This window comes from Ochotona princeps, chromosome 17 (assembly GCF_030435755.1).
Source record: "Ochotona princeps isolate mOchPri1 chromosome 17, mOchPri1.hap1, whole genome shotgun sequence".
Lineage (NCBI taxonomy): Eukaryota > Metazoa > Chordata > Mammalia > Lagomorpha > Ochotonidae > Ochotona > Ochotona princeps.
Window position 1 is genome coordinate 31973548 of NC_080848.1, and position 22578 is coordinate 31996125.

At 54.9% G+C, this 22578-nt stretch overlaps 1 protein-coding gene across 1 annotated transcript in view; it reads right to left on the bottom strand.

The window, feature by feature from the left end:
- The window catches only part of TMEM132E (transmembrane protein 132E), a 45348-nt gene that overhangs the window by 11698 nt on the left and 11072 nt on the right, over positions 1-22578 (bottom strand). The window lies entirely within an intron of this gene.

Consider the following 22578-nt stretch of genomic DNA (forward strand, 5'->3'; position numbering starts at 1 on the left):
ATTCACTCCAGGCATAGGGGAGCTGGCCAGCAGGGCCAGCCACGGGAATCCATTCTGCAGCCTGCTCACTCTCAGACCCAGCCTCAACAGCACCAGTTGTCCCAGAGGTGAAGGGCCCCAGGGCTTTACCGTCAGGCTCCCAACATCTGTATATGAGCCTCATGTTGGTCTTCTCCCCCATCTCCCTACCTGCCCAGGAAACCACTTAGTTTTGAAATGTCACCTTAAAAAAAATATCTGAAAGGCAGCAAGACAGGGACTTCCATCTACTGGTTTATTCCCCAAATGCCTGCAACAGCCTTGGCTGAGCCAGGCTGAAGCCAGGAGCCTGGAACTCAGCCTGGGTTGGTGGCAGGGGCCCGAATACTAGAGCTGACACCTGCTGTCCCTTAGGGTACATGTGAGCAGGAAGCCGGAACTGGAAACAGCCAGGACTTGAACCAGGCACTCTGAGAGGTGAGGACTCTCCAGAGGCCCCTAAACCGCTGCACTCAGCACTACCCAACTTCCACCTCTTGCTTCCTCCATGCACCATCCTCCATCCTCAGGTCCTTCCCTACTCTGGCCTCATTATTGTCACCATGATGACACCAAACTGCCTCTCGGGGTCTCCCTTCTCCCCAGCTCACCTCCCTGCTGCCATTCCCCTCTCCAGCATGGCAGCGGAGTGGTCGTGTCTCCTGCGCACCAATCAGACTGTGTTATCCTCTCATGCCCACACAACACCTGCTGGACACGGGTAGGTGCCAGGGAGGCTCTGTGATGGAGGGTGGAGGTTCTGGATCCTCTCCTCTCCTTCCTGGGCACCTCTCTGAGTCCCGATCTTCAACACGGACATCAGAGCAAAGACAGTGCTGGCCTCTCAGGAAGCCGTGACATTCGTTTTGATTTTGAGACTCAAAGAAGAAAACTCCATCTGTCATGCCACTCAAGGCACAAGTGTGCAAGTATTAAAGGATCTCTTCCAGGTACTTACAAACCCAAACCCAACCCACCTTTGAGTGTGATATGCAGGACCTCTTAGGTGTGATCCCGAACTCCCCTGGCCCCTAAGATCCCTCTTCCCAAGACCCAGCTGGCAGTATGACCCGACAACTCGCTGTTGTGAAGGCTCACAGTCACCACTGCTTCTCCCCTCCTCTGCTCAAGCTGTGTCCTCTATCCATACACAAGCAAATCTGAATTGTCTTCCAATGCCACCTCACCCAGGAAGCCCTTTGGGCTCCACTCTTGGGGAGCTTTCATTTATTTTCTGTGGTGAGATCTCTCACCCTGTCTTGTGTGGGGGAGTCCACCCTCCAGGCAGCCTTGAAAACCTCATGAGCAACCTGCACTAAGCAATTTGCAGAGGCCTCTGGAAGAGGAATTGCTTTCGGTCCTCGGCCCTGCAGGCAACTGGTATCCCTTTGTTGCTGCCCCACTGTCTGTAACCCCTGGACCACAACCACCCATACTTGGTTCTTCACCAAGGTAGGGAGCTCTGAAGTCCTCACCTGCAAGGGTACAGTGGCTCAGTCTTTCATTGGAGGCAACTGATCTGGACCCCGGCAAAGGCCCTCAGGGTCAACTGTAGGAGTGGCATTTGGAGCCTCCAGGAACCCTAAAGCAGTGGCCTCCTGGTCCCTGTGGGCAGCCCAGGCTTTGGTCATCATTCCTAGGAGAACTCACCCCCCAGGCAGCCTCTCCCTGACACTCAACTGTCCCGGCAGGAAGTGCTGGCTGCAGGACTGAGGTGAACCTGGCAACAGAGATCCAAGGGAGGACAGGAAGATGTCTGCAGAGCCAGGAGGAGCCTTCCTGACTGGCGCCTGGCATTCCTGCCCACCCCGCAGTCACCTCTGGGGTCTCTGTGTCCCCCAAGTCTAGGGGTGAGACTGGCCCCAGGTCCACAGAATCCAGGCTAACACTTGGGGTCAGGATACAGCTGCCAACCACCTGCTTGAGAAGTAGCAGGTTTCTGCCACAGATTCACTGATCAAGTTGCTTCCCATTCTGCATCTGAGTGTTCTGCTCTCAGATTATCATGATGACATGAGCCCCACTACCTCCAGACACACTGGAACCGAGGCTGAGGACCTATAACTGCTTCTTCCCTCTGTGACCTGCAGAGCTGCCTAAGGGACAGCCGGGATCTATGCATCCCAAGGCTGAGCCTTGGAGGGACTACCATGCATGGGCCCCTGGGCTGGAGACCCAAGAGTAGCTAAGTGCCACTTGGTTCCATCTGTCCCTCACCATCCTGACTTCATGGCTGGTCATCTGGAGCCCTTGGTGTCACAGGGGGAGAGGCCACCAGGAAGGGCTCCTGACATGGGGTGGCAGTGGGGCTTGAGGGGAAGGACTAGGGAACTGTGTCCATGTGCCCTTCCCTGACCCCTAGATGGGGACAGGGAGCTAGCCTGGCTAAAAAGCAAGATCCTGTGCTGTTGTTTCAGTGAGGGCCTTTGCACGTGCTGTTCCTGCTACTGCTTGGAATGCCACCCCCCCAGAGGGGCAAAGATGCTTCTCCCCAGTCTTCACTCAGGCCCTCCACCTTCCCCATGTCTGTCCCTCCCCTTCCTGTTTCCTTTGCTTGTATAGCACTTCTCAGCACCTGACAGTATTTCCCATGCACCTGCCTGTGGCATCCTCCAGCTGGAATTCAGCTCCCCGGGGCATGGATGTTGCTTGCTCCCTGGCACATGATAGGCCTGGCACACTGTAGGCCCTCTATGGATTTCCGTTATAAGAATGCAGTTCTCTGAATGAGCTACCCAGCACTGACTGCAGAGCTGTAGGGGCGATGACAGCCTCGTCAGGCATCCAAGAATCCTGGCACAGGGCCCAGGTACTTGACCCTTGTTAGCATCCCTGCAGATAAGGAAGCAACTGGCGTCCAATAGAGGCCAGGCAGACAATGCCACAGGGCTGCAGCTTTCCTGCTTCTCACTTGGCCACACACACTTCCCCTCTCTACTAGGAAGGAGTCTGCTTCTGTGGCCCTGGGGCACCCCTGTGGACACAGTTGGTGGGGCCCCCAAGCCCCTGGCATGGCTCTGTTCTCCCCCTCACTTACTCTAATGCCTGAAGGAAGCTGCTTGACCTTCCAGGGCTTCAGTTTCCCCTGGGAAGTGGTGCTGTGATGGGAGAGTGGGGAGGTGAGGCTGGTGGAATCAACAGATCATGTGGTTGGTGGAGGGTTCACAGCACTGCATGAGCACACATGTATGTGTGTCTGAGCATGCACTAACATGCTGACCTGAGTCGCAGTCTAGAGCCCTGAACCCCAGATATCATGCACCCTGCCTGGAATGGGAGGAGGAAAGCTGCTGGGAGATTCCAGAAGGGAGACAGAAGTAGGGTAAGGACTTGGAGTCCAACACAGATGTGGCGGTCAGGTCGCTCCAACGGTGGGCAGCAGATGGAGCTTAAAACTGAGACTGGGGAGGAAGTAACAGCTTGGGCCTGTCATGAGCACATACAATACCAAGAAGGTGCACACCCTCCAGATAGATCTAGAAGCATTCGTACACACACGCACGCACACAGTACATATACACACATATAGTTCACACACACACATACATGCATACAATACACACGCTGGCTGCCCTGCCTCAGTGCCCAGCAGGCTGGCTACCCATAGCAGTACTGCTGTGGGCTCAATGTTGAACCTGGACGCCAAGTGTCCCCTCTCTACCTGTTTGGCCCTAGAAGGCCTGACCTTTACAGACTTTGTGTAGCCAGCCTCCCTTTCCCCATGCACGGGACTCTTTCTCCCACCAAAGGAGTGGACAGAGGCTCTGTTGGCTCCCGAGGAGGCCATCAGACCCACTAAGATCCCGGAACAGACTCACATACTTGAGATAGGGGCAGGGATCCCCACATCCTTCCACGGTGGGCTCACATACCTCCTCCTCCTTGAAGCCCTCCATGAGGCCTCCTAAGAATACCTCCACCTGTCTGCTACTACTTTACTTTGTCCAGCTCTAGTTCTGATGGATCAGGCTTGGCCCGGGTGTGTGAGGGCCAAACCATCAGTCATTCCTATGGAGTTGGGGGATTCTGGTTCTTAAGCACCACTCCCCTCCCCATTTTTTTTGGAAAAAGACTAAGAGGGAGGTGAAGGGCAGAGAGAGAGAGAGGTCCTTCATCTGATGGTTCATCCCTCAAATGGTTGCAACAACCAGGGAGGGGTGGGACCAAAACCAGGAGCTGGAACTCTATCGTGGTTTTGCATGTGAATGCAAGGACCCAAGGCTTGGGCCATCTTCCACTGCCTTCATTGGTGAATTAGCAGGCAGCTGGACGAGAAGTGAGGCAGCTGGAACTTGAATGTGTACCCATCTGGGATGCTGATAGCAGTCTGTGGCTCAACCTGCTGTGTCATGGTGCTGGCCCCACACATGAACTTGCCGTGCAGAACTCTCAAACCACTAGGAGGCCTTCCCAGCCATACAGGATATGGGGAAACTCTGGATTTGACCGGCTTTGCGTAGTACAAAGCATAGCACACAGTAGGTGCTTCTCAAATCCCCACTGACCTGTTGATGGCACTAGAGGCACGGGCTTAGAAGCAGTGGGCAACAGACTCCCTCACATGTCATCATGCTAGGGAGCCCTGGCCACTCCTCCCTCTCTCGATGTAGCCTCTACCATACTGCACACACACACATGAATTGTTGAGTGAGAAGCATGCAGGCCTGGCAGGCTGGGGGCAGGGACCCCTGGCCATCTCCTTGCTTTTAATCACAATCAGATGTCTCAGTGTGTACCTCTAAATGCTCACAAATTGTTCACATGTAAATCAGGGGGAAAAAAGTCATTTGCTTTGGTGAGTTTGTAGCCCAGGGGCACAGCAGGGTATGCCAGCAGGGCCCACGGGCTCTGGGCTACGCTGGGGTAAAGTTCTATGTATGTGTGTGTGCACATGCACTTGCCATGTCACACGTCACTGTCTAGGGCTCCTTTGGCACGTAACCTTCATGTGTACAGGAATCAGCTGGAGGTGGGCATGGAGGCCAGTGATCTGGGCACCCCTGCGCCACACTGCTTCAGGATCTGGATTCTATACCTGGCTCTGACTCCTGACTCTGGCTTCCTGTGCGCCTATGTGTACCCTGGGAGGCAGCAGTTAATGGCTCCAGTGACTGAGTACCCTGGCCTGGGATGGGAGGCCTGGATTGCTTTCTTAGCTTTCGGGTTCAGCCTCTGCAAGCACGGGCAGGGATGGAGAGCTCTGTTTCCAGCATTTGAGGAGTGAACCAGCAGGTGAAAGCTCTTTCCCTCTCATGTAACAAAAGCACACAGGACAGCAGGCAGTGAAGCCCAGGGATGCCCAGGCAGACGCGATCAGGAGCAGCAGGACAGGCCTTGTGGCTTCTGTTGCTCAAGCCTTCCAGGCACTACCACCATCACAACACAAGTCCGGAAAACAGAGCCCGAGGGGAAGGGCTGCTGACGATGCCAAGGACCCCGTGACTGGCCTGAGGTGGCCTGAGCAATGCTAGCAGGCAGTGATGACAGGCATCCAGAGCCCAGGACAGTGCCTGGCCTACGCTGAGTCTTGTTATCAAATCCATGAACAGATGAATGAATGAATGACTGAATGAGGGGAAGCAGGAACAGTGAGGAAAGCGGCAGGGAGGGGCTTAGGGGCCATCTAGTGTCTGGTGACCACTGTCTGCTTCAGGCCCCAAGGACCACATGGAGGTGTGATGGAAGGTGGAGCAGGAGGCCTGAGTTCTGCCTGGGTCTGACCCAGCATGCCCTTTAGGCCTAGGGGGTTGGCGGGGGATGCATTAGGTCCTCTCAGGAAAGTCATGGGCTCATTCACCATGACACCACACAGCTTTTGTACAACACAGTGTCAAGGCCTGAGCCTTGAGGAAGAGTTTTGATTTTATATAAAAAAGAGTGCTACCTAGTGCTAGTAGGGTTTAGAGACGCAAGCCCTTGGCTGCCCCAGCAGTGGGGGGGACAGTGGGCAAGGGGACAAAAGCGACACTTTTGTCGCTTTTGACCAGCCACACTCCGAAGCAGATATCTGCTCACCAGTAACAGACAGAGGGCCACTGTAACACTAGGCTTGTTAGTGAAAACTTAGACAAATTACAAAATCCTGTGCTGCTGATATAGATCAAGGTCTCAAAAAACAAAACAAAACAACAACAAAAATCTCTGCTCAACCAGGAACGCGCTCACCAGTCGGACAGTGTGCATGGACAAGACAGGGCACAGCAGCGGCTCTACTGTGCAAGACTGATTTTATGTAACAAGATGTAGACAATGGGCAGGAACACATCCAAATGCTAATGGCGGTTACCTCTGAGGGGGCGGGAGTACGAGTGAGCGTTGTTTCTCCTTCACGCACTTATGTATGTTCTGGTTGTCTGCAATGTACATGGATTGCTTGTAAAATTAGGAAGCAAACAATAAACGCCATTATAAAAATCAAAGTATTTGAACCTGTTCCAAGGATTTTTTTTTTTTCAAGAAAAAAAACAAATGAACCTGGGTCCCTGGACTTACCTAAAATTCACATTCAGTCTCAGTTCAGACACGTCCTAGCTGCATGACCTTGAGGCGGCTACCTCACCTCGCTCAGCCTCAGTGGTCACACCTGTGAAGAGGACCACAGACCCTGTCCCACTGAGGGGCTGTGATGCAACTAGCACACATTGCTGGGTGCAGCTCAGCTCGCACTCAGTCTCATTCAATGCTCACTGGTTGCTCAGTTCTGAGAGGTAGGAAGGGCAGGTGCCCTGTCAACATCTGTTCAGCTAAGCAGGACAAGTACAGAGATGACAGGTGCCTGGAGCAGTGGCCCAAGGACCTTTGGAGGAGGCACTGAGGCTGGAAGGAGCACTAGCTGTTGGTGGCCCCAGAATCTAGACCAGGGAGCTGGGCTGCGGGCCTGCTATGTGATCTGGGACATTGGCCTCTCCTCCCTGGACCTGTTTCCTCATCTGGGACAAGAGGCCCGTCCCTGCCCTGTACATCACACAATTATTGAGGGCGGGTAAGGGCTGTGTCCCCAGAGAGTCCTGGGACATTCTGACTTAGGCAAGGGTCAAGTGGATAAACGGGAAGTGACAGCAGGGTCCCCTGGGCTCTGAATGCTGCCCACCCCCTCCCTACACCCTGACATCTGGTCTCCAGCCCACTCAGGGAGCAGTACGGGCTCAGCTCCAACCCTACTCTCCAGACCTGCAGCCCACTGTGGCACTGCTTCTGGGTTTTTCTAAGCTGCACGAAAATGCCACAGAGATCAGTGCCTATGCTGGAGTGGCAGCAAACCACCCTGGGTTGGAAGGCAGAGGAGATGAACCCGGAACCCTGCACCGAGGCTGGAAGGAGAGACCTCTTCCCAGCACTCCAGCTCCCCAGTACTTGCTGGCTGGATTAGGCTGGGGGACGGGACAGCATCCGTCCCCACTCTGCCCTAAATCCCCTCCCAGCAGGCCTCCTGTCTGTGCTAGTTTGCAGCCATCTCTAAGCTCCCAGATGTTTTTCAGAGGAGACTGCAGGGAGAGGGAGGCTGGCTCTGCCCATCACTCACTGTGGGACCTACCAAGGTCTGGCCCGCCTCCCCCTCCCAGTCTAAGGTCCTAAAATGTGAACCAGGCTGAAAGCTGCACTCCGGTCATTAGGCTGCTGGGAAAACAAAATTTCTGCACTCTAAAGGGAGCTGCAAAATAGGTCCCTCACGCCTGGCATGCATTTATTTAGCCCCAAATTGTCCGCTATTACTGCAGCGTTGGCATCACCATTCAGTGAAATCCTCCAGGGTCTCCTGAGTCAGGGCCCACTCACCCCCATCCAGCAACTGACTCCCTGTCACTGTGCATGAACCCCAACACCAACCCGCCTGGGACTCCACTGGCTGTTGACTTGCCCCTACAATTGAGGGTTGTAGAGCAAATGAATGAGTGATGTGGTTCTGCGAGGTGATGCTTGCTAACAGACTTGTATGCACATACACACACACACACACACACACACACACACACACACACACACACACACACGTCTACTAGTCTTTCCCTTACAGCCCCCCAACCACATCCCTGTTCTGGGATCCCTACCCCTTGTTGCCCACTCCCTTTGTCCTCTCTTTGTGAATGCTCCTCCCCACCCCCTATCAGCCTGACTGTGGTGCTCTCTGCTGAGTCAGGAAGGAGCAGAGATCCTAACAGGAGTGGGGGAGGGGAGGACCTTCCACATCAGCAGAAACCAAGACTGAACCCAGCTCAGCTATAGTTGCTCGCTGAAGCCCAAAGGAGGGCTGAGTACCAGGAGGACAGGTGGCCAGGGGATCCCCCAGAAGCTGCTGTCAGGACAGCCCCCACATACTGTCCTGTTCCTGGGGAGACTGAGGCCCCTAAGGAGGGAGCACTTGCTCAAAGTTCCCAGCAAGGAATGCAAGAGGCCAAGACCAAACTTAGCATCTGCTCCTTGCTAGTCCTGGGGTACCTGCCCACTGTCCCTGCAGCCTCGCTGTGCCTTCAGAGTGCACAGTGAGCCTGGCCACCCCAGGCTTACCCTGTGAACTGTGCTAAAAGGCTGTCTGCTGGCGGGGGGTGGGGGAGGTTGCCTCTGTGACCTCAGGATGGGGACCGCAGGCTCCCACAGGCCAGGGAAGACAAGAAGTCTTTGTGCTTCCAGGCCCTGAAACAGCCTTTGCACCTCCGGAAAATCCGGTGGGGCTCCATCCTCCCGCTGCCCCAGCAGCAACCTCTGGGGCAACTAGGAGCTCTGATGTGAGGTCCCTTTTGTGATGGGAAGGACTGGGTGGAGAGATCAGGGATGAAGCACCAGGGGTCGGGGGTTCACTTGTCTCCAGGTCTGACACTGGCCAGTAGGCATGAAACTAGGCAGAAAACAAAACTGTTCCTTGTGGACTCCTGGGTACTCCCCATCGCCTGGCTAGCCCCTGCCCAACCCCAGGCCACACAGAATGGAGGCCTGGCTCCTGCCAGCACTGCAGGGCGCTTGTCTTCACCCTCTCAACCCATCCAGCCTCCGCCTAGGTCTTAGGACAACCAAAAGTGAACCAAGAAGAAATGGGGCCATGAGGCCACACTGATGGGCTCTGGCCTTTTAGGGACAATGTCCTGTCTGGCTAGACCCCTGCTCAGCCAATGCTGGGGATGAGGGGTGGGTTGGGGAGGGGAGGTGGTGTGCTGGGGATGCTACTACCAAGGCCCCCAGGCATACCGACCACTACCAACCCTGCCCTCCCCACAAAGACCTTGCCCTGCTCACACACCCAGACCTACTCTGCCTCTCTGCTGCAGCCTTGAGGGGCGGGGGAGAGAAGAGAAGCAGGGCAAGGACCAGGCGGCTGCAGGCAGCCACTGGAAGGGAGCCAGGGAAGCTGGACTCAGGAGGAGAAAGGCAGCAGAAAAGAGGCAAAGAATGGGGTCAGAGGAAAAGGACAGAGCAGGTGCAGTGGGAGGGAGGTCAGAGGGAGGCAACGCCATCCTGGGGTGGCCATCTCCATACAAGAAGGGGATCACTGAGGGAGGCCCTGGGACAAGCCTGCATGGTTGTGGCCTGGGAACTGAGTGGCAGCAGGCGTGTGGGTGAGGGGAGTGCGGGGGAGGGGCTGTGCTCAGAGTTCCACTAAATGACTAATGTGCATTATCCTAATTATAGCGGAGCAAGCTGAGCCTTCCCACTGGTGCCGCTGCCTGCATCTCCTAATAAACAATTAACCGCAAACAACGGAAAAAGAAAGTGTGTGTGCGTGAGAGAAAGAGAGAGATCCTGCACAGGCCTGTCTGTAGGTGGGGGTGGTTAGAACCAGGCTTGGCAGGAGTCAGGGATCCTCCCCCACCCCCCAGCCTGTGCAGCCCTACCTAGCAGCAAAGCCGCAGGAAAAAGCAGCACCCCGGAGTTGCAGAGTGCAGTAAGTGGGGTCCATCTCATGCTCCAAGACTGTCCTGGGTGCCAGGCCCTAGGCTGAGTGTGCTACCCAGCCTCACAGGAGCTCTGGAAATTGCATCGTTTTTATCTTCTTTGTCTATGAAGGAACTGGAATCATGAAGAATCTCTGAAGGACACAGAGCTGGGGTTAGAGCCCATGCCCGTCCCTCTGCTAATTTCTCTGGCTCATTTTTCAGAGCCTAGACACTGGGGATAACCTGTACTGATGTCTGAAACATATTCCTAGATCTGAGCTGGAGGTGGAAGGGCAGTGGCTTGGATGGGACTCACCGCTGATGTTTGCTCACTGTTCGGAAGAAGCAAGCCACACACACACACACACACACACACCCCTGCCGACAGCCCGATCCCCCCATCCCCGTTCTAACTGAACCTAGGGAGAAAGCACCTGTTGCAGGTTCCTGAGGCTTAGAGTCAACAAGGGGTTTGGAACTCAGACTCCTGCCCTGTGCACATAAGCTGAGGGTGGGGGCGTTGGTGGGGAGGAAAGAGTAGCACAGAACTTTCAGCCTGTGTGGACACCTGCACCTGGAGGAAACTGCTCTCATCAGCCTCCTCCTAGGAGCTGTCTGCGTTGGCAGTGTCCTCTGCAGTCCCCAGTGCCAGCTAGGTCAGAGGCAGCTTTGAGAACAGGGCAGTCGGCAAAGAATTCCCCCTGGCTGTGTGTGTCTGAGGAGTGGACTGCAGAGGCTAACCAAATTGTCCTGCTTAGCCCAGGACCGTCTCCAGCAACAGTTCTTGTTTCAAGACTGAGGCTTAGCTGATGGTCCCTTCCCTGGGGTGGGCAGGCCTGGGGCAAGAGTAGGCAAGCATGACTGAGCTGGCTTCTTCCACAGGGGCTCTGGAGTTGAGCGGGGACAATCTGAAGATCAGTCATTGAGTCTAGACCTCTTGTCTCCAAAATGGGGCAAGACTTCCCCACCTGCGGTTGGGTTGAGATCAATTTGGGGATCCATTCTAACATGCTCTGGCTCCCGCGTGACACCCCCCCCCCCATGGAGCCCTTGCTGTTTGGTTCTGTCATGCTCTAGGCACCCCTCAAAGCCTGGGCCCTAATGGGCCTTGTTCCTCCTGGCACCATGCTGATGGATTGACGCTTCTGCAGCACTTCTAACTCAGGGCTTGAGAAGGAGCCTCCAAAGCATCCACGGAACAGACTAGGAAAGCCAAGGGTGGGAGAGGAGCCAGACCCTGCACCACTCCCTCCTCCCTGCACCCCACTCCTCTGCCCAGGCCCACATCTCTTCATCCCACAGTGCTACAGGATATGCCGCTATCTGCTCTTGAGTCTTTGCCCACGCTCCAGCCCACACCCCTGCGGCTGGGCCTTTCCAGTGGCATCCTGTCGGCCTTGGGCCGTTGCATACATTGTGTCCCCATCTCTGTTGTCCTGCTCCCACATTCCTTCTGGAAGGTGTCACTTTTCCTTTCTTTTCTCCCACATGCCACCTCCTCTGTGAAGGCGTCTTTGATCGCTCCCCAAAGCTTGACTAGGCACAGACCTCTTGCTTCTCGTCATTACAACAGTCAGGGGCCATAGTTTACACATCCCTCTTTCTCTTAGATATACACCTCGCTGAGGGCAGGGATCCTGCACCAACCCAGCCTGACCGCCCAGGACAGGACTAAGGGCTTTGAGCCCGACATTCGATACAGATATTCAGCAAATAAATATTTATATGACCCCTTCTCTCACAAGACCCTGCTGGGAACTGGCAGGGAGAAAGAGATTAAAAAGAGAGTCTCTGCCCTTAAGGGATTTGCTGGCTAACAGGGAGACAAGTACATAAATAACTGAGCTAAAAGGTAGGACGCACCGCAGGCTGTGAAGAAGCACGGTGGAGCTGCCTGGGAGCCCCAGGCACAGCCAGCTGCCCACGCAGCCCCTACCCGTGGGCCCAGCAAGAGGTGCAAATACAACAGCAGGTTGGCTGTGGCAAAGCCTGGAGGGGCCAGGAGCAGAGTGGCAACATCAGGCCAAGGATAAAAGGCAAATTTGGACTGAGATTCTGGGCCACAGACTGCCTGGCACCAGGAGGGCACGCGGTTTTGATGCCAGGAAGAGTCTGTATGTTTCACCCTGGGACTCTGAAATTGGCTTCCAGGGAGCCCTGGGGCAGCTTTGGTTGTCGAGAGTGTTCACATGGGCTGCTGCACATGGATCCTGCCTGCACCTTTACCAGTCTGTTGGAAGGCCAGGGCAGGAGGATGCAGAGGCACTGGGGTTCTGGAGCAGAGAAGTGTTGGTGCACAGGGTAGCACTTGGCCTGGGGCTCCTACCTCCCGGCCCTCCCCATACAAAGGGAGAGAAGAGGGGGGCTCCCAGGGACAGATGTAAGCAGGTGCTAGAATCAACTGCTGATGCTTACGCTATAGCGTTAGCCAAGCAGTATGGCTGGATGTACTAGAGAGGAAAAGGCTTCTGGTCCCTGGCGTCCAGGGATGAAGGGCAGGCACCCCCATTTGATAGCCCCCTTCTGTTCACAGACACGTTACTGCATTCTGCTCTCCCAAACTCAGGAGGCTCCACACCAGCCCACCCCTGCCCGCCACTGCCCCGATCCATTCTCAGTCCTGACCCAAACAGAGCACTAAGGCAGAGTTCACCTCTAGGCCATGCACAGAAATGAACGCAGTCCTAGTTTCACCACCATAGCTGACTTTTCTCACAGCTGCTTAATAATTTTCAACTCCACAGGATGAAAAGACTGAAATCCCACCTCCTCCAGAGAGCCTGCCCTGACTGCCTCAGGGCCAGGCTAGGAAGGAGACTTTTCTTGCTCACGCCAAGGAGTCTGACTTGAGAAAAGTTCAGCATTTGGGGAGCAGGGGAGGAAGAGAAGCATAACTGACGAATGCTGTCTGCTGTGAGTGCAGGCATGAGCTAGAGGCTTCCATTGTGGTCTCTCATGCTTCCCCTCCTGACCCCAAACATCACATCGGGGACTGAACTCGACATTTCTGAGGTCCCCTACAGCCCTCTGGCTCTGGAAGAGCCCACACCAGAGCAGGTGACACCCTCTTTAAGGCCGTGGCCATCTGTCTCCCGGTCTGCCCTGCTGGAGAGAAAGTGCTTATGTGGTCTAAAATGCCCACAGCTGGGTCAAACTGCTAAGTGTATCTTGTCCTCATGTTTTGAATTAGGTTTTCTTTCTAAAAATGGATTTTAGTTTTATTTGGAAGGAAGAAAGGGAGAGAGAGAGGGAGAGAAAGAGAGAGAGAGAGATTCTATCTACTAGTTCATTTCCCAAATGGTCACAGATTGGCCAGGTCAAAGCCAGGAGCCCAGAACTCAATCTGGGGTCCCCACATGGGTGAAGGGGACCCAAGTAGTGGGGCCAACATCACCTGCTGTCTCCCCAGAGTTTGCATCAGCAGGAAGCTGGATCAGAAGCAGAGGACCAGGACTTGGATTGGACACTCTGATATGGGACATGGACATCCTAAGCAACAACTTGACCACCATGCCAAACACTGTCCCTCTGTTTCTCATTTTTGAGAGGAAAAGACAAGGCGGGGACCAGGGTCACATTCCCAGTAGTTCTTTGCAGCCCCCAATGTGGGGGGGCACTCAGTGTGAGGTCACAGTCTGTGTGTAGTTGTGCTCATAGCTCATTCTACTGGGGGTGCACACTTTACCACTCCTATCAAGACAACAGTCCCAGTCATTGGGCCTCAGCTTTACTGCCCAGTCTCTCATCATTGGATAGAAGCTTTGTCCCTACTTCGTGTAGAAGCTTAGCCATGGCCAAGATCACAGTCAAGAGAGCTGTGATCGTAAAGCACCTGTTGGGTGTGCTGGGGAAGAGAGACTCTACCTCAACATCTGTATCCCTAATGAGGTAGTTAGGAAGATGTGCAGGTCACCAAGAGTATGTGAGATTAGAGTTACCATGTTTAGGACCACCCTGTGACCTCTGCGGAATGGGCAGGTACTAGAGTTGAGCTAATCCCTAATAGCCAGTGATATTTGTCCATCAATCACACGGGGAGACTAGAATCCCGGGCATGGTGAGCACATCCAAGTACTAGGAGGGTGGCGCTCAGCACCTGCATTCGGGACCCTCCCAGACCTCCCCCCAGGCCCTCACCCATGCCTTCATCTGTGTCCATGGTCGCACCCTTTCTGCTTGGCAGGTAATGGTAAGTTAAGGGTTTCCCCAAGTTCCACAAGCCATTGTAGCAAACTATAGATGCTGGGCAGAGTTTCTGGGAATTCCAGCTGGAAACCCAGCTGAACAGAAGCAGCAGTCCCCAACACTTGCAGCTGGCATCTGAAGTGGGGAGCAGAAGCACTGAGCCCTGAATGAACATGTGGGGTCTGTGCTAACTGCAGGCAGTTGGTGCCAGAACCAAATGGAGCTGCAGGCTGCTCACTGGGTGTCCATGCACTTGCGTGCGGGCGTGCGTGTGTGTGTGTGTGACTACAAGAACAGGGTCCTTACAGAACAGAGCGAGGCCCTGTGATGGTCAGGGTCCTTCCTGACCCCATCACACATCGCCCTATGCTCCCCTCCAGGAGCACCTGCCCCTGCTACCCTGTTGCTTCCCCTGTAGCCTGTGTGAGTCCCCGAGGAGGTGGCCAGGGACACCCAGCCCTGCAGCCCCAGTCCCAGCAGACACACAGTAGGTTCTCCCGAAATCCAGGGTAGATGCAATTTCATGGGAGGCTGACTCAGGATTGAACATGAGTGACTGGCTCCTTGGACTCAGAGCTGCTCCGCAGAGGAAGGGGTGCCTGTGAAGTTTTGGCCCAATGAGATCCTGCTGGTTTGTTATGTGCCATTATCACAGCAACAGCTACTAAGCAACCTTCTGGCCCAATGTGAGTTGTGGTGCCAAAGAGGGATCATCTCAGCCCTCCTTCTGGCAGGTATGGCTGCCAGGGAGGGAGGCATGAGCTGGCTGGCTTGTGGGGAGGGGTCACTCACACTGGCCAAGGAAGGCGTTCCTCAGAGGCTGCCCCTGTCCTCCCTGACCCTACTTACCAAGGTGAGGACGCTGAGTGTGCACTTGACCCTCTTAGTCCAGAAGGAGCCAGCCTTGCTGGGCCCACAAAATGTGAAGAAAGCTCTGAAGCTGACCTGCTGTTCCTGCTCCCAGCATGCGTGCTCGGTCCTGAATGCCTGTGTGACATCTGAGGACAAGGGATCTGAGTCTGCTTGCTTAGGGCTTCATGGATGATTACAAAAGGAAACATTATCAGCTCTGTGGGCAGCAGTAGGTCGGCAAGGCCCTCTTTGTGCATCCTGATACCTTGGACAGCTCCAAGCAGCCAGGTTCTTGGTGGTAGGTACAAGCACAGACAGACCTGGCTTCAGAACCCCAGCACTGCCTCTTGCCAGCTTGAGGGAACTGTGTGACCCCTAGTGAGTGCCCATCTCCTGTCCCCTAAGGTGCTGAAAGAAGAACCAAGCCCTCCTGGGCTTGTGGTGAGGATGTGCCCTGTGCCTCATGCAGTGCTGGGCACACAGCGTGTGCTCAGTAATGAAAGTGAGCAACTGCCATTGACAACACAGCACTTTCTCTCTAGGCTTGGGGTATTCTAGTCTTAGCTAAGCTTGTCATGGGCCTATTGTATACCAGGCAGAGTTTGTAGAGATCTCATGGGGCCAGACCCACAAGGGCCGAAAGCGATGCTAAGGGCACACAGAATGGGGGCTGATGGACTCTGCCAAGGAAAGTGCTGCTGGCAGAGTTAACAAGGGGAGTGCAAGAACTACTACTTCTTCCAGAACATTCTGTCCCTGCCTCAGCTAGGAGATCAAGCATGGGCAGCTGGCTTTTATCTGCAGACACAAGCAACTCCTTGTCCCTGGTGTTCATGGGAAGTGCAGCCTGATGGACAGGGGAAGTGGTTTTCAAACCATGTTCTCTGGAGCCCCTCAAGGGTATCAGGGGCAGCAGAGAGCTCCTGAGGCCGGCCATGGACTGCAGAGGCCAACATGATGAGCAGAGCAGAGCTGGGTGGCACGTCCGACTGTGTGGATTCTGATCCCTGTTTTTACATGAGCTTGGAGCCATTCCCTGTCTGAGAACTCCTAACTGTGCACCTGTGTAGTGAGATTCCCCTGCAGGTAGTTGCAGGGCAGACAGGGGGGCAGGGAGAGGCCCTTGGGTGGGGTGAGGGGTCACAAGGGGCAGGCAGGTGTGACCAGTGACTGCCTCTTCCCTTGGTGGTCCCAGAGGAGCTACAGCCATTACCAAGAAGGGACCTCTAGTCAACAAAGATAAATTGGCTTAATTGACCCACATTAGCGGCAGGGAGGCCCCAATGGCCCAGCTGCTCGTGCACTTAATCACTGTCACTCTGTGTGGCCAGGGACAAGGCCATCGGGGTCATCTCCCCCATAATGGTTGCCTCTTGGGAGTTCTCCAACTCCAGGAGGCAGGACTGGGACTCTTGGGACAGAAACAGCCAGGCCTGGGATGGGATAGTGCAGGTGTGGCAGGTCCCCCCTACCCTACCCTCCCTGCCTGCCCAGCCCCAGCTGACCAGAGGAGCCCTGCAGAGACTACTTCCTGGCAGAAAGGAAGCCTTTGCTCCGCCAGGCACTCTCACAGCCTCTCTCTGCTTTCCTCACCCGGGCTCCTGACAATCCCCCTGGAAGGCTGTCTCCTGGTGGCTCAAACTCCTCACCCCAGGGCTCTGTAGGCCAGCCCCTCCCCTCTCAGTCCCAATCAGCACCCACAGAGGCCCCATAGGGAGCTGTGCCTTGGTGGACTGTGGGTCCCCATGGCCTCAGGGTCTCTGCTTTGTGCTCTCTCTTGCAGCTGCCTCTGCCTTTGTCCTGCCTGGAATCTGTCACCCAGTGGGCTGCTCTCGGCTGTCCAGCCAAGGGTGCTTCAGAAGGTTCCTGCAGGAGGCTCACTGTGTGTGTCGGGGGTGGGGTGAGGGCGGGAGGTGTACATCCAGGACCTTAGCTCAGTCGGGGCCACATCTCAAGCCCAGTTCTTCTGCTTGCCCTGGACTGTGGGCCCTCCTCCCTCTGACGATTCTCCACTTTGCCTTTGCCATCAACACACCACTGGGGTCAAGCTCAGGACAGATCCTGTTGGGGGTGGGGTGGGGGAGAGGGGTGGAGTCCTTGCTATGTTCATTCAAAGCAGAATCTCTCCCTCTCTCACACACAGGCACACTCATGTACACTTGCACAAACATGCATGCACACTTGCACAAACACAGGCACACATCAGGGCGTGCTCCAAGTTATTAACAAGCTGCTTATCAAGATTCCATGGGAAATAGGCTGCCAAGCATAGAGACGCATTTCCGCGTGTTTCCCTAGAGACAGAACCATTAGGAGTCATTAGCACAGGTTCTGGAGCAGTAGTCACCAGCAGTTAGGTTCCCAGGCTAGTCCTCCAGACCCTGCCCATAACTCACCTTATAAATACGGACTGAATACCTATTATGTGCATAAAAGGACTGAACAGTGTCCCAAGGGAAGCTGGAGTTCTGGGTTCTAGGACGGGGGGTTCGGGGGCAAGAAACACAACAGTGTCCCTGTTCAGTGGCACTCAGGACAAATGCGTCCTCAATGCCTTCTCCACATCCCTCCTCCTGTCGCAGGGTCCTCTCCTCTTCTCCCTACCACCCTGGGCCTCCATGTTCCCCTGCAGCTTTGGAAGCCTTGGCCCATGGAGCAGGCATGAGATCTGGGGAGCCCCAGCCTTGCGGATTCTTGCAGGCTGGGACCCAGGCACACGGAGCTTTACAACAGCTCTCTTGGATGAGCAGCCAAGGCTGAGAACTGCCTGCAGGGTACCCATTCTCACAGACACTCTCCTTACCATGAACCTGCATGCACAACGCCAGAGTGCATTCTTGCCCCCATTGCACAGCAGCCTTTGCGCATCTCAGCAGTCCACACCCTTAGAGTCCCAGCATAGAGGCCACCCTGGGGTAAACTGGCCCCGAAGGTCAGGACAGCATGCACTCAGAGTGGACAGCGGAGGGCTAGGAGCTCTGTGTGTGGAGGGGTGTTGCTGAAGCAGCTTTCTGGGACACTCCCTAATGTGGATCATTCATCTTCCGTGCTCTAATTCTGCATGCACCCCCATTCCTGCTTCCTCCAGAGAGACCCACTACGGGCAGCCCCAAGAACCTGCTGTTGTCCATCTTCCAAGGCAATACAGTGTCTGGAGTAACAATGTGTATTATGTAGAATACACACACTGCCTAAGATCTCCTGGCCTACCTTTGGCAGCAGGTGTCTGGGTGTGTGGATGAACTAAGGTGGCCTGAGGCGGCTGTGTCCTACTTACGTCCCTTGCTCCCTGCTTCTCCTTGGACCCCATGTCCACACCTCCATGGGACCACTGACTCCCATCTGCTGGCCTCAGAGCAGCCCCTACAAGCAAGCAAGCCTGAGCTCTGGGATGGGAAGCTCTGTCCCAGCCCAGGGAGCCAGGCTGTGTGTGAACAGTGGGGGTTGGAAGCTATAGGCCCCTGACAGCCAGGTTGTGCAGCCAGGGCCACATGGGACCCCTTCCCACCACAACTTTTTCAGACGAAGGGTCAAGACTTCCAGAGGCCCACCTGCCCTCACTCTGAGGAAACCCAAGCTGGCCCGGGCAGGGCCCACTAGGGGTCACGAAAGCTCACTGCAGGATGCCAGCTCTCACCCCCAAGCTGGTGGAAGGTAATTTCACATTTGTAACGATTACTCACTTAATTGGGTTCCAATTAAATGGGAGAGGAAGCAGAGGGCTGTGTCTGTTCTCCTCCTTCCTCATGTGCATATCAAAGTGGGCGCAGAAGGATGACAAATGGGTTTGGTTTCATCTGGAACAACCCTGCCCTCTGCAAAGGCAGGCACAGCTGTCTCAAGGTGGGTCCTGCTGGTTTCTCACCAGGGGCTACACCCGCAGCAGGATCCCAGAGGCTCCTGGGGCCCCAGCAAGAGCCAGGTTTTCTCCTGGGTTTCACCCTCACCAGCTACAAACAGAGCCAGGCTCCTGGGAATCAGGAAGTGGACAGGTGGTGGGAGTGCCCCCACCCACAGTATTGCCAGGTCCCCAATGGCACAGAAGAAGTGGCCTTAGGAAGGGATTAGGGAACCCAGGACTTGCCAGCTGGGCCCCGTGGAGGCATTTCAAGGACTGCCAAGGGGTGACAGTGGAAGCAGGCACAGATGAGGTACCCCACCCCACCCCAAGTCTTCTTCCAACCAGCAACTTGGTTTTGATCCAACCATTCTGATCCACAGCTTAGGCAGCGTGTGTATTCCACATAATGCACGTTGTTATTCTAGACACTGCATTGCATAGTGAATACACTGCTATTTTCCATGAATTTCACCCAATCTTTGTCTCATCTCAGAATAGGGCAAGGGACTTGCTCAAGGCCACACCATTAGTGTAGAACCTGGGCTGTCAGCACTGAGGTCCCTAGGCCTGGAGCTCCATGGGCAGAGGAGTACAGGGGACAATGGGGGAACCTACACATGGCCAGTCCTGAATGGCGGCAGAGGAGACACTGCCCTTCCTATAGCTGGCTGAGGGTGGGTTGGAGGGGAGCGGTCTGTTGCCTCAGGGAGACCCCTCCTTGGCCCACAGTGAAAAGAGGTCAGTGCCGTGAAGGTCATGCTGGTGGCCGGGGCCAGGGTGGGGCAGTTCCCGAGAAGACGCTGCCTCAGTGGGCCCCTGGGCAGGATGCTCTGTCCCCAGGAGAATCCAGGCTGTGCCTGGGACCTTGGTCATGGATGCTCCAGCTCAGGTGTTCAGGAAAGCGTTCTAGTATGAATGAATGAATGTGTGATGGAATCAATGACACCAGCATCTAGATTTCTAAGACGGGGTGGGACAAATGAGGTGTCATGGTAGAAATGGCTGCAGAACTAGGGACATTCAGAGGCCCAGGGGCTTCTTTCCCAGGGCCCCCAGCCCTGTCCATGGGAAACCCCTTCATGGGAACACCCCTGCCTGACGAGGGAGGCACGGGGGGTTGGGCAGAAGGGAGGAAGCTGTAGCTTCCCGGATGAGCTCCCTGTCTGATGAGGGACACTGTGGTGCCCTGGCATAGCGGGGATAGCCCCCAGGCTGGCAGGCAGGAGCTGAGATCTGTGGCCAGGCAGGAGGGGAGTCATCGACATTCTGGTCAGGCAGCCAGTGGCTGAGTTATTATTATTTCTTTCTTTCTTTTCTTTTCTTTTTTTTTTAGCTACTTAGAGCAATTTACAGAAATCATTTAGAGGCCGTTTAGGGAGAAGAGGAAAGATGAAGACTTTTAAAGGCAGGGCCTGGGGATGGTTTTATGTAAATCAGCTTGGCATGGACATGGGGTTCAGCAGGGTGTGGCTAGGGGTGGGGAGCGGCAGGCTCTGTCCCTGCCCCAGCTCCCCACAAGGCTGGGGTCCTCTGGGGGTTCGGGGACAACCAAGGACAAAGGAACCAGCAGGAGTGTATGTGGGACAGGACTGAGAGGAGGAGGGAAGCTGGCTACTCCATGCCTCAGCGTCCTTGTCCATAAAGTGAGGGTTGTAACGAACAATTTCACAGGTGAGGATGTGAGGCCTCCATGGGACAGGGTGTGTGTGGCCACAATTCAACTGCCACGGCTCCATACACCTTGGTCATGGTAGGGACCCTCAGAGATGAGAATCTGATCCTCAGATATCCACGCCTCCTGCCCCTACCCCAGACAGGACAAAGAGCTCTCTGGTGGACACGGCTCCCAGCGCTGTACGGCACTAACTCATCCATTCATTCTGACAACTTCATATGAGGAAGCTCCTTGTATCATCCCACTGCAGACAGGTGGAAATCGAGCCAGAGGAGTTAAGCAGCTTCCACCCTGCCACCCCAGGACCACACAGCTGGGATGAGGCAGATAAATGAATAAGTAGACAAAGGATTAGATGTTGTTAGAATGCAGCAATACAGGGTGTCCAGGCAGTGAAAGAGTGGGCGGCCCCATGGTCAGCATGAATCACACTGGGGCTGGGCAGGCTACGAGAGGACACAGTGTTTCCAAGAAAGACTGCAAAAAGGGGAGCCAGCCCCCAAAACACTGCCTCAGAGGTCCCCAAACACCTCCCAGCAGAGACCTTGGGTGTTGGCAGTCCTGCCCAGGTGGCTGTGGGGCGCTGCGGCTGGCTAGCTGTCTAGTTGATTGGCTGGTTGGCTGGTATGAAAGTGTGCCACTGGCAAATGCCAAATGCCCAAGGGAGCTCTGAGGCTGCCTGCACAAAAAACAATGCAAAATAGCTCATTCATAATTGTTTCTACTGATTGCACGTTGAAGCAGTGATCTTTAAGATCGATGGTGTGAAAATGCTGTAACATTAATTCCAGCTGTTTCTTTTGCTTTCTCTCTCATGACACCAAGACAAATTCCAGTAGACTGGGGGCTCCTGGTGCACTTCTACGGGACCGTGGGGGTGCAGCTCAGCGATCCCTATGCCAAAGGTAGGGAGGAGCTGGTGCTGGGGCACGGTAGATAAAGTTGCCATGCTTGGGACATTGGCATTCCATATCAGTGTGCCAGAGACCCAGCTTCTGCAACTCTGATCCAATTCCCTGCTAATAAGTCTACAAAAGTAGCAAAAGATGGCTCAAGTGCTTGGGTCCCTGTATCCATGTGGGACTCCAGATGAAGTTCATCTTCAGTCTGCCCAGTCCCGGCCATTGTGATATTTGGGGAGTGACCCACAGATGGAAAATCTCTCTCTCTCACACACGCTCTATCTTCCAAATAAACAAATAAATCTTAAAAAAAAACTGGACTGAGCTCTCCTAGGAGCCAGAGCTTGTACACACAGTTGGCTAGGAGAGCAAAGATGGAGAGTGTGGCAGCAGGGTAGGATCTGGGGGTCCTCGGGGTGGACGGGGGTGAGGTGACCCCATGGAGAGCCACTGGTTACGGCACTGATGGTGCTGGGCCATGAGTGTTACCTACCAAGCTGCCAAAAGGGGAAGACTTCTTCCTACTGCTTACAAAAGAAATTGATACCCAAGACTGATATGCTCCCAGCCAACTGGTCACCTCCTGAAGGGTCAGGCAGAGGTTGTGGGGCCAGGATCCTCAGGGCCCACCCCTTGGTCTTGGTCTGTTCCCATGTGTTTTCAGGCTATAAGGCTGGAGAGGCCGGTGTCAGACCCTTTCTGTCCCCCTGAAGTGGGACCTGGCTGCCACAGCCAGAGCTGGGACCACCTTCTCTGTTCCTGTCACCGTTGGCATGGGGAGTGCAGGGTAAGGCCAGTGGCTGCTTTCCTGGGAGAGAGGATGGGAGGGCCAGCAGCTGGCCACTGCTATTCTTAAAATCAGCAAGGTGTTGTTAGGAGGCATCAAGGATAAAAGGCAAGGTGGGGGGAGCGGTAGGGAGAAAGAGGAAAACCCCAAAGAAAGCATAAGAAACTCCAACCACCAGAAAAGAACTCTTTGCCAAATCTTTGCTCTGACCTTAACATGCTTCCAAAACAGCCAGGCTGGCTCCAAGCAGGCAGACAAGGAAAACCCACAACCACTCAAGCCTTTCCACAGGCATGCGGAATGTCTCTTGGCACTTGTACCATGTGACCTCCTCCATGCAGGAGCCCAGCCTGAGAGCTGAGGCCGTCACTCCCATTTGGCAGGTGGGTAAGCTGAGCCACATCAGATAAGGGTGTGCTCTGGACCACCTGGCCATACCACAGTAGGGCATG